Source organism: Delphinus delphis, chromosome 7, assembly GCF_949987515.2.
Source record: "Delphinus delphis chromosome 7, mDelDel1.2, whole genome shotgun sequence".
Taxonomy (NCBI): domain Eukaryota; kingdom Metazoa; phylum Chordata; class Mammalia; order Artiodactyla; family Delphinidae; genus Delphinus; species Delphinus delphis.
In genome coordinates, this window is record NC_082689.1 from 106,448,293 (window position 1) to 106,461,387 (window position 13,095).

Consider the following 13,095-nt stretch of genomic DNA (forward strand, 5'->3'; position numbering starts at 1 on the left):
TATAACTGATTCACTTTGCTGTACACCTGAAACTAACACAGCATTGTAAATCAACTCTACTCCAATAACAATTTAGAAAAACAGAAGTGAAGAAAATTAGCAACCCCATAAGATTGGTGTAATTATTAAGTCTTATATCTGAGCCTTGTCAGGGCTCAACCAACGACACTTATCTATAGAGTTGGAGGAAAGTTTGAGGCATCTTACACTATGAGAGCCCAGCATCACCATGTCTGCTAACTAGTTAGACATGTCTGGTCTATGTGATTAAAAATGACCATTTTAGGGCTTCTCTGCTGGCACAGTGGTGCCTCTGCCGATGCAGAGGACGCGGGTTCGTGCCCTGGTCCGGGAGGATCGCACATGCCGCGGAGCCGCTGGGCCCGTGAGCCATGGCTGCTGAGCCTGCGCGTCCAGAGCTTGTGCTCTGCAACGGGAGAGGCCACAACAGTGAGAGGCCCGCGTACCACCAAAAAAAAAAAAAAAAAAAAGACCATTTTAAAAAACTGGGTCAACATGTTATTAAACCAGATGAAACCAACCACTTGGCATTTATGGATACACAACAATGTGTTTTTTTTTTTTGAAGATTTCAGAAACTGATTTGGCCCCATTTGGCTCTGGAAGAGAGTTAAATTTCACCTTCAAAAAACAAAAAAAGAAAAACAGTCGGGCAGCCCTCCGAACGATTTATATAGAGTTCTTTGGTACATAAAATCTCATTTTCTTCAGTGCATTTGTCAAAAGATTTTTCTGATGTGTGTCTTGTGTAGGACTTGGTTGGTGTGATCCGCTCAGCCTCCCATGTAGGGCATGTATTTTTGCTGGAAGTTTCGCTTGACAGGTCTTGGGATGCACATATTTGATGGATGTGTTGGTGTTCTTCCTTTAACTCCTGCACTATGAACTCTATATCATGTTTTACTTCTCTGCATATTAATGCCCCAGTCTTCACGAGGAGATGAAGTGAAGCCATAAAACTCAGTCCCGTCAGCCAATTAGGATTCATCTGACAAGTGACATTTTGTCTTTTGCGTGTTAACCCAGGAAGGGGAAAAGACAGCATCTTGTTTGCCTTTCCAAAAATACACCCCCATAGAATAGAAATTGCATATGCTTTTTGCTGGCTTAGGTGTAATGTGGATTTATTATATGGGGAAGATAGATGAGAAAGTTTTTTTTTTTAAACATGCTGCGAAGGCTTTAAAATTATTTACTGTCCTCCTTATCATTAGGAAGCAGGCATTATCTGATCTATATCTCCCGATTTTTATGGTGAAACTCTATTTTAAGATTCATAATTTTTAAACATCGCCTGATCCTGCACATAAAATGCACACTGCATGGAGCAGAGGGATGTCTGATGGATGCCCCATTGCCTTCTCAAAAGCGTATTTGAAAAGTGGAGAAAATGTTTCCTAACAGGTTGTGAAAATTGGATCCCAAAAAAGTGGATACTGCTTAGAAGAATATTTGGAAAGGAATGGCTGTTGAATTTATGTAGCGTGAACATTTAAAGTAAAAATTCAGATCTTCACCTTTGGGGTCATGGTGATTAATTTCCATTCCAAATGTAACTTTTCTAATCGCCAAGAAATTCAGTAAATATTCCCCTGTGACCAACAACCCCGTGAGCTGTTGGCAGAATTAATAAAGCTGTCAAGATTTCTTTGGAATATTGCATGTCTCCTTGTATGTCATTTAATTGTGAAGTGTAAATATGCATATGGCACATCAGGAAGACTAAATATATTAGTCTTTAGGGCTTCAGCTTCTGTTTCTGCACTCATTTATCAATTTCAGTTAAATTAGGGGAGCGCATTTTAAGACAAAAATATATAAAATTTATGTAGTTTTCCAGGAGAATGACTTGCATTGTTTATACAGCCTAAGTATCTAGGGAGAAATATATATTTTTCTAATATGCAGCTTTGGATAATATAAAATGTTCTGTATATAAGATTATGTTCACAGCTTGGGAGAATTTGGGGAAAATGCTCCTGGCAAGCAAAGTGTTTTTAAGAAGAAAAAGTAGAAAACCCAGGAGCAGAGGGAAAACATAATGCAACTTAGTCTCTCACACTTTAAAATATGCAGCTTCTAGGGCATATTCTAACATAATCCAAGTGAGGCCTCTCTCAGGAAGATTCTGGTTATACAGTGGGATGGGATATATAGACTGAGTGGAAAAGCTTCTGGTTATGTCAAGATCAAGCTCAATTCTTCAAAGCAATGCCTTTCAGTACAAATGAAACTTCATTTCAAAGGAAATGAGCTTTGTTTTATAAATAAGTTCATTTGTACCATATTTTTAAGTTCCACAAATAAGTGATATCATAATTTGTCTTTCTCTGTCTGACTTAAAGACATAAAAGACAAATTTGTACTTACCAAAGGGGATAGTGGGGTTGGGGGGTGGGGAGAGAAATTAAGAGTTTGGGATTAATGTATGCTCACTACTATATATAAAATAGGTAAACAACAAGGACCTACTATATAGCCCAGGGAACTATATTCAATATCTTGTAATAACCTATAATGGAAAAGAATCCTAAAAAGAACAAATGTATATGTATAGCTGAATCACTTTGCTGTACACTCGAAACTAACACAACATTGTAAGCTAACTATACTTCAATTTTTTAAATTAAATTAAAAGATAAAAGAATTTTTTAAAAAAGAGAGAATGACAAAAGTGAAATAATAAAGATGTATGTTGAAATTTAAAGCAAAAAGGAGAAGAGATCAGCTTGTTCAAAGAGTAAACTTGGGACCTTATGCCCACCTAGGTGCTCCCCACACTAGTTGAGTCACTCTGTCTTTGGGGAGATAGCTACTGGCAAAGACAAGAATAAGTCAGTGCTCTGTGACTGTCAATACTGTTTTTGCTTTGAAACAGGCAAGAAAGTGGACTGACTTTTTAAAGAGAGTAACAAGAAATTTGTAAGTGGTTATAATTGAATATGATTAAAATATAAGTATTGACATTTTTGATTTTTGTTTTTCTTTTTGTTTCTTCCTTTCCTCTGAGTATCAGTCTGAAGCAAAAGATCAACATATTTTCTTTGTTGACCAGTTAGTATATACTCTGTATTGTTATAAATGTGAAATTAACTTTGAGCACAAGATAAGTATTATTGTCTCATTTTAGAGGTAAAAAAAATGTGATTCATAGAGATTAATAAGTTTACTCCAATTCATACAATGAGGCAGTAATTCCCCTGACAATTTTGCTTGGGGCAAATTATAAATGAATATCATACTGCAACATATGCCTACATACATGAAAGCTATAACTCACACCAACCAAGGTAAAGAACTTGTGTGTTAACGTGTGCTCTCTCCTCCACTGTTAACAAATATACTTTTTAAAAAAAAATTTTATTTTATATTGAACTCTAGTTGATTTATAATGTTGTGTTAGTTTCAGGTGTACAGCAAAGTGATTCAGTTATACATATACATGTATCTGTTCTTTTTCAGATTCTTTTCCCATTTAGGTTATTGCAGAGTATTGAGCAGAGTTCCCTGTGCTATTCAGTAGGTCCTCGTTGATTATCTATTTTATACATAGTGGTGTGTACATATCAGTCCCAACCTCTCAATTTAGCTTTTCATAACAACATGGACATCTAGGTTCAATTCAGAGCATGTGATACACACCACCCTCTTCCCTTCCAACCAGACTCCATCCAGCACATCCCGAGGGTCAGAACTCCCATTTCCAACCTCTGCCCATACTTTCTCCCATGCTCAGCTGACCCTAGCCCATCATGCCTTGGTCCCCACACTAGTCTTGTCCCTGGCCTATCTTCCCCAAGGAAGAGGCACCTGGATGAGGCCTGCAGAGGCCCAGGAAATGGGTTTAAAGAATTTTGAGGTCTGGAGACCTGAAAGAATCATGGTCTAAACTGGGATGGAGGAGGAGCAAAGGTTCCAAGTAAGCTCATCACCTGCCAGACAGAGTCCTCACGTACGGGGAGAAACTCAAGATAAACAGGGTCAGAGCAGGACCCTGTGAAATAAGGGAGCCCAGGATAGGGGTCCCTCCTTCCTGGTTTAAGGGAGATACTGCAGCCTGGAAGTCGTGATTGAAAGGAATTGATTCAAACGAAGGTCATGTGACTCAAAACCTGGTATTTTAAACAGTCTACCTTGCTGACGTCCTAGTGCTTTCAGTAAAAAGAAATAAAAATGTGAACCTGGCTAATGATTTCAGAAACAAAAGCGAAAAATTTCAAGCATCAGGCCTCAGGGCAGAACCCTGAGGTCCCTGTGTGCCCTTGAATAGTGGTCACAGACCCCACATCAGAGCTTCCATTAAACTGAGATAGGTTGATAGGTTTCTTTCTTTGGGGTCTTCTTGAATTGAGCCTTTGGAGCCCAGGGCCACTTATCTGCAAGTTGTGCCTAAGATAAGATGTTCAGGGCTCTGCAGATTTCCCAGCTGTGCTTCCAGTGAGCGACACGAGCTTTGGGATGCTTTGTGTCTGCGATCACTGGGAAAGGGCGGCCAAGATAAATGCCAGGAAGAGGGATTTTTCTCGTCTGTAGTTTGAACACCGAAACTGATACGAGAGAAAAGCCTCCACAGACTGACCCCAAAAGCAAATGCAAAGCTGAACAAAAGTGAGCCCTGAATATAAGAAGATAAGGCAGTTGCACAATTGGTAACTGGCTGTCGGATATCCATCTGTTCAAGTCACAACCTTATCCTACAGCATACACTGGAGCCAAAAAACGTGTATAATAAAAATATGTCTCAAGGTCTCCACTATCAAAATAGGTCAAGACATCCAATCAGATTGAAAGAAAATAAGGCAAAGCTTGACTCAGTTGAAAAATGGAAGGTGCTGTCTGATCAGATAGATAGCCTACTTACTTAAACCATGTCGACGTGTATCAATAAGGACAAAGCAGTGCTGGAATGGAGGAAGCAGAACAGTCTTTACATTAAAATTTGCAAGTATAAAGAAGACGTCTCTAAATAATTTTTAAAAATCAGATGTTAGATTACTCAGGAGGGAGTGTGGCAGTGATACTGCATAAGGACCATGAGATGCAGGTCATAGGCACACCCCTCTTTTGCAAAATTAGGTCAATGACTGGCAGAGGTGAATGTCTAGGACACTAGCATTCCTTAAATGTTCCAAGACAGCTCAGGGTGACCTCTGTCCAAGCTGAATACCTGAATTATGTAAGTTTTTAAGGAGGTGAATGAGAATACCTGTTGAGCTGGTGATTTGGCAGTTTTTAAATTTGTAAATTCAATGACTTTGTGTCTTTTTCGACCAAGGCAAGATGTGGCTGCATCAAAATTTTCTACCAAAGATTTATGCCAGTAAGTTCATGGGTATCATTCGTTTTTAGATTCCACATAAACGTGGGGGGAGGGATAGATTAGGAGTCTGGGATTAACAGATACACACTACTGTATATAAAATAGATAACCAACAAGGACCTACTGTGTAGCACAGGAAACTCTACTCAATATTCTGTCATAACCTATATGGGAAAAGAATCTGAAAAAGAATGGATATATGTATATATATAACCGAATCACTTTGCTGTACACCTGAAATGAACACAACATTGTAAATCAACTGTACTCCAATATAAAATAAAATTAAAATTAAAAAAATCATGTCAATTATTCAGTTCCAAAGACCAAAAGGTACTTAACCGGCCATCTCAAAATGACTGAATCAAAATGTCAGACCCTTTTTTCTTCTACCCCAATGTTCCCACCATTAGAATCGGTATGCTTATCACACTATACACATCCAGTGTTTGCTTCCAAGGATAAGGTCATCAGTCCCATGAAACAGAGCTTCTTGACTGCTTGGTTGTGTCAGGGAATGTGTTATTTTTGTCTAGACCCATTAATTCTCTGTCCTTGGAGATGCTGGGTAGGGGCTGGGTAGACTTTCTGTCCCAAAGACTGGACCCCCTCCTACTGCACTGTACAAACATAATTATTCAGTGTCGTGATTTGGGATAGGTTGGAAAACATTACTAGGTGTGTCCAGAAAAGAGAAAGATGAGACTGGGTTGAATAAATCATTTAAAATGGAAAAGGAAAGAGAATAGATTCTAGGAGAGAGGAATAACCAGAGACACAATTAGGGAGCACAGTGAGATTTTGTGAAGGAAATAATAGTCCACGGCAGGCGGGCAGGGGGGTGGTGACATTCTGACGGAACACCTTCAGGCCACAAGACAACAGTGGAGGCGAGCTCTCTCGTCTGAAAGGACTGGGGTGGGGTGCGGCTACATAGAGAGAAAGAGGAGGTCTGGGGCAAAGATGAGACCTGATGAAAGCAGGGTTCAGAAAAATGCCTCACTTAATTGCATGCACACACGACTGATGGGAAGAGAAGAACATGGAGTCCAGGAAATCTGAGATGGGTCTCTGAACCTGTACCTTTTCAGTTTTCATTTGGAAATCTGGCCTCCCAAAGATACAGTTATCGTTCTCTCCTTTTCAAATTGACTCCATGCATTTTTTAAAAACTAGTTTTCTGTTTGAGAAATTGATCTTAGTTTTCTTTTTAGGTTTTAATTGAGTGTGCCTGTGACATAAACCTATTTTTCTTGTCCGTCCTATAGATAGCTGTCATCAAAACTTAAGCAGAGAAGGAGCTTATTTCTAAGATATTTTTCGTTTTCCCAATCCTTGATCTGGACATCTAGTTTTCATTTATTTTCTTGAGTTCAGATAAGATGGATTGCTTTGGCTTATGAAGTAGGTACTTTCTATAGCAATAAACTTTACTTTTAAATATGTTATGAAAGTGGATAGAAAAGATCTTTAATAAGAACTGGCTGTAGCATATAAACATCAGACATTTTTGTATAGAATGTGCTTACTGAAAGGCAATCTGAAGGCTGAGAACTTTTCAGAAATCATCTGCTTTGCCCTTCACCTCTTTAGAGGAGGGCAGAAAAGAAAAAGAGAAACAGTAGGTTAAATCATTAAATTTTAGAGTCAAAATAATATAGCTCTAGCTTTATTATTGCACAGAAAGGGGAAGAGTCAGTGAATTAAATAAATTTTAATACAGCTTCCTTGCCAGTCATTAGCTGTGTGTTGATGATAAAATTATTTTTCTCTGAGCCTATTTCCTCATCTGTGAAATTAGATAATAGTGTTTACCTTACAAGACAATTGAAATGATGAAATGGTACAGTGTATGTAAAACACCAGTCGTGAAGTAAGCGTTGAAGAAATCATACCTATACACTATTATTTAATTAACATTATTTTTATAAAAGTAAATTTAGAACATGACGGTAAAGATTCTTTGCTTTTGTTTGGAAAAGTAAAGAATCCAATGCATGAATCTGCTAAAGACTCTAAGCATGAGAAAATGCATAATCCCGGAGGTCATTTCTTCATGAACCTTAGCTCTTGACCTTGTTCACAGAAAGAAGTGATGAGACATAGAAAGAGCGGTGAGAGTCTTGATTCTGATATTTACTAGCTGAACGGCCTTAAGAAAGTCACGTAAATTTTCAAGCTAAGACGTTTATGAGTATTAAATGCAATATAGCGTGCAATGTACCCACTATGTTAATTAGTTTCCTGTCCTCAGCACCTCACATCTAACATTAGAATGCTACCACACTTTTCTACTTACCAGTCTTATTTTGGGTTCAGAAAATATAGTGGGTGATATAGCAATATACTGTGGGTGATTATACATATGTGGACTAAAATTAAAAATAGGTTTCAAAGAATGGTGTCCTGTTAAGGAGCAGTGGATGAGCCGTGGGTTTCCTGGTAGCTTGAAGAGAAAGACAGACTTCCAGCTTTCCCCGTATTGAGTATATCATCTGCTGCCTTGATTATATCATCTGTCAGTCTCCCGACCTGAGACTTAGCCCTGGCCATTAAAATTGCTGACCAGAACAACCAAAATTTCTATTTCCCACTCACAGAACCAGAGCTGGGCTTCTGGTATGGTCTCAGCCAGGAATCCCAGAGGGAGACTAGTGGGAGTATCACTCATAAAATCAGTGCCCTTTGTAGTTTACTTCTTATCCTCACCTGAGCTCTGAAACAGACATTATTTACATCAATATTTTGGATGTTGACACTGAAGTAACTTGTATACATCACAGAAGAGCTGGTGTAGGTTCACAGATTTGTGTGATTCTGAAGTATATAAGCCAGGGCTAGGCCGAAGAAACAGAAGGCAAGCTACATGTGCAAATTTACATTTTCTTGTAGTTTCATTAAAAAAAGCAAAAAGAAACAGTTGACATTCTTTTAATAATATATCTTATTGACCCAATAAACCAAAATATTATTTCAATATATAATAAGGTAAAACTATTTATTAATCAGATATTTTGCTGTTTTGTATTGTCTTTAAAAGAGAATCTCTTTTCAAACTCCTTTTATGAGGTATGATTGACATACAAAAAGCTGTACATACTTTATGTATACAACTTGATGAGTTTGGAGATATGCATCATGAAACTATCACCACAATCTATTCCATAAACATATTCATCACCAAAATTTCCTCCCACCCTCTTTATTTATTATTATTTGAGGGTGGATTATAAGAACACTTACTATAAAATCGACTCTCTTGACAAATTTTAACTGTACCACACAGTATTATTAACTATAGGTGATGTGCTATGTAGTAGACTCTAGGGTTTATTCATCTTGCATAACTAAAACTTTGTATGTTTTTACTAATACCTCCCCTGACCCTGGCAATCATCATTCTGTTCTCTGATTCCATAAGTTTTGACTATTTCAGATGCCTTATATGGGTAGTATCATGTAGTAATTGTCATTCTGTGTCTGGCTTATTTCACTTAGGGTGATGTCTCCAGGTTCATCCATGATGTCACAAATGTCATGATTTCCTTCTTTTCTAAGGCTCAATGACATTCCTTTATATGTGTGTACCACTTTTTCTTTTCTTTTTTTTTTTTAACATCTTTATCGGGGTATAATTACTTTAAAATGGTGTGTTAGTTTCTGCTTCATAACAAAGTGAATCAGTTATATATATACATATGTTCCCATATCTCTTCCCTCTTGCGTCTCCCTCCCTCCCACCCTCCCTATCCCACCCCTCCAGGTGGTCACAAAGCACCCAGCCGATATCCCTGTGCCATGTGACTGCTTCCCACTAGCTATCTACCTTACGTTTGGTAGTGTATATATGTCCATGCCTCTCTCTCGCCCTGTCACAGCTCACGCTTCCCCCTCCCCATATCCTCAAATCAGTTCTCCAGTAGGTCTGTGTCTTTATTCCTGTCTTATCCCTAGGTTCTTCATGACATTTTTTTTCTTAAATTCCATATATATGTGTTAGCATACGGTATTTGTCTTTTTCTTTCTAACTTACTTCACTCTGTATGACAGAGTCTAGGTCTATCCACCTCATTACACATAGCTCGATTTCGTTTCTTTTTATGGCTGAGTAATATTCCATTGTGTATATGTGCCACATCTTCTTTATCCATTCATCCGATGATAGGCACTTAGGTTGTTTCATTCTCTGGGCTATTGTAAATAGAGCTGCAATGAATATTTTGGTACATGACTCTTTTTGAATTTTGGTTTTCTCAGGGTATATGCCCAGTAGTGGGATTGCTGGGTCACAAGGTAGTTCTATTTGTAGTTTTTTAAGGAACCTCCATACTGTTCTCCATAGTGGCTGAACCAATTCACATTCCCACCAGCAGTGCAAAAGTGTTCCTTTTCTCCACACCCTCTCCAGCATTTATTGTTTATAGATTTTTTGATGATGGCCATTCTGACTGGTGTGCCATTATATCTCATTGTAGTTTTGATTTGCATTTCTCTAATGATTAATGATGTTGAGCATTCTTTCATGTGTTTGTTGGCAGTCTGTATATCTTCTTTGGAGAAATGTCTATTTAGCTCTTCTGCCCATTTTTGGATTGGGTTGTTTGTTTTTTTGTTATTGAGCTGCATGAGCTGCTTATAAATTTTGGAGATTAATCCTTTGTCAGTTGCTTCATTTGCAAATATTTTCTCCCATTCTGAGGGTTGTCTTTTGGTCTTGTTTATGGATTCCTTTGCTGTGCAAAAGCTTTCAAGTTTCATTAGGTCCCATTTGTTTATTTTTGTTTTTATTTCCATTTCTCTAGGAGGTGGGACAAAAAGGATCTTGCTGTGATTTATGTCATAGAGTGCTCTGCCTATGTTTTCCTCTAAGAGTTTGATAGTTTCTGGCCTTACATTTAGGTCTTTAATGCATTTTGAGCTTATTTTTGTGTATGGTGTTAGGGAGTGATCTAATCTCATACTTTTACATGTACCTGTTCAGTTTTCCCAGCACCACTTATTGAAGAGGCTGTCCATTCTCCACTGTACATTCCTGCCTCCTTTATCAAAGATAAGGTGACCATATGTGCATGAGTTTATCTCTGGGGTTTCTATCCTGTTCCATTGATCTATCTTTCTGTTTTTGTGCCAGTACCATACTGTCTTGATTACTGTAGCTTTGTAGTATAGTCTGAAGTGAGGGAGCCTGATTCCTCCAGCTCCTTTTTTCGTTCTCAAGATTGCTTTGGCTATTCGGGGTCTTTTGTGTTTCCATACAAATTGTGAAATTTTTTCTTCTAGTTCTGTGAAAAATGCCAGTGGTAGTTTGATAGGGATTGCATTGAATCTGTGTATTGCTTTGGTAGTAGAGTCATTTACACAATGTTGATTCTTCCAGTCCAAGAACATGGTATATCTCTCCATCTATTTGTATCATCTTTAATTTCTTTCATCAGTGTCTTATAATTTTCTGCATACAGGTCTTTTGTCTCCTTAGGTAGGTTTATTCCTAGATATTTTATTCTTTTTGTTGCAATGGTAAATGAGAGTGTTTTCTTGATTTCACTTTCAGATTTTTCATCATTAGTGTATAGGACTGCCAGAGATTTCTGTGCATTAATTTTGTATCCTGTAACTTTACCAAATTCATTGATTAGCTCTAGTAGTTTTCTGGTAGCATCTTTAAGATTCTCTATGTATAGTATCATGTCATCTGCAAACAGTGACAGCTTTACTTCTTCTTTTCTGATTTGGATTCCTTTTATTTCCTTTTCTTCTCTGATTGCTGTGGCTAAAACTTCCAAAACTATATTGAATAAGAGTGGTGAGAGTGGGCAACCTTGTCTTGTTCCTGATCTTAGTGGAAATGCTTTCAGTTTTTCACCATTGAGGATGATGTTGGCTGTGGGCTTGTCATATATGGCCTTTATTATGTTGAGGAAAGTTCCCTCTATGCCTACTTTATGGAGGGTTTTTATCATAAATGGTGTTGAATTTTGTCAAAAGCTTTCTGTGCACCTGTTGAGATGATCATATGGTTTTTCTCCTTCAATTTGTTAATATGGTTTATCACATTGATAGATTTGCGTATATTGAAGAATCCTTGCATTCCTGGAATAAACCCCACTTGATCATGGTGTATGATCCTTTTAATGTGCTGTTGGATTGTGTTTGCTAGTATTTTGTTGAGGATTTTTGCATCTATGTTCATCAGTGATATTGGCCTGTAATTTTCTTTCTTTGTGACATCCTTGTCTGGTTTTGGTATCAAGGTGATGGTGGCCTCGTAGAATGAATTTGGGAGTGTTCCTTCGTCTGCTATATTTTGGAAGAGTTTGAGAAGGATAGGTGTTAGCTCTTCTCTAAATGTTTGATAGAATTCGCCTGTGAAGCCATCTGGTCCTGGGCTTTTGTTTGTTGGAAGATTTTTAATCACAGTTTCACTTTCAGTGCTTGTGATTGGTCTGTTCATATTTTCTATTTCTTCCTGATTCAGTCTTGGCAGCTTGTGCATGTCTAAGAATTTGTCCATTTCTTCCAGATTGTCCATTTTATTGGCATAGAGTTGCTTGTAGTAATCTCTCAGGATCTTTTGTGTTTCTGCAGTGTCAGTTGTTACTTCTCCTTTTTCATTTCTAATTCTATTGATTTGAGTCTTCTCCCTTTTTTTCTTGATGAGTCTGGCTAATGGTTTATCTATTTTGTTTATCCTCTCAAGGAACCAGCTTTTAGTTTTATTGATGTTTGCTATTGTTTCCTTCATTTCTATTTCATTTATTTCTGATCTGATTTTCATGATTTCTTTCCTTCTGCTAACTTTGGGGTTTTTTTGTTCTTCTTTCTCTAATTGCTTTAGGTGCAAGGTTAGGTTGTTTATTCGAGATGTTTCCTGCTTCTTAGGTGGGCTTGTATTGCTATAAACTTCCCTCTTATAACTGCTTTTGCTGCATCCCATAGGTTTTGGGTCATCGTGTCTCCATTGTCGTTTGTTTCTAGGTTTTTTTAAATTTCCTCTTTGATTTCTTCAGTGATCACTTCATTATTAAGTAATGTATTGTTTAGCCTCCATGTGTTTGTATTTTTTACAGATCTTTTCTTGTAATTGGTATCTAGTCTCATAGTGTTGTGGTCAGAAAAGATACTTGACACAATTTTAGTTTTCTTAAATTTACCAAGGCTTGATTTGTGACCCAAGATATGATCTATCCTGGAGAACGTTCCATGAGCACTTTAGAAAAACGTGTATTCTGTTGTTTTTGGATGTAGTGTCCTATAAATATCAATTAAGTCCATCTTGTTTAATGTATCATTTAAAGCTTGTGTTTCTTTATTTATTTTCATTTTGGATGATCTGTCCATTGGTGAAAGTGGGGTGTTAAAGTCCCCTACTATGAATGTGTTACTGTTGATTTCCCCTTTTATGGCTGTTAGTATTTGCCTTATGTATTGAGGTGCTCCTATGTTGGGTGCATAAATATTTACAATTGTTATATCTTCTTCTTGGATCGATCTCTTGATCATTATGTAGTGTCCTTCTTTGTCTGTTGTAATAACCTTTATTTTAAAGTCTATTTTGTCTGATATGAGAATTGCTACTCCAGCTTTCTTTTGGTTTCCATTTGCATGAAATATCTTTTTCCATCCCCTTACTTTCTGTCTGTATGTGTCTCTAGGTCTGAAGTGGGTCTCTTGTAGAAAGCAAATATATGCGTCTTGTTTTTGTATCCATTCAGTCAGTCTGTGTCTTTTGGTGGGAGCATTTAGTCCATTTACAT

The 13,095-nt window shown here is 37.5% G+C and overlaps 1 protein-coding gene across 3 annotated transcripts in view; it reads left to right on the plus strand.

Moving 5' to 3' along the window:
- The window catches only part of CNTNAP5 (contactin associated protein family member 5), an 866,498-nt gene that overhangs the window by 268,147 nt on the left and 585,256 nt on the right, over nt 1-13,095 (plus strand). The gene's annotated exons all lie outside the window — the stretch shown is intronic.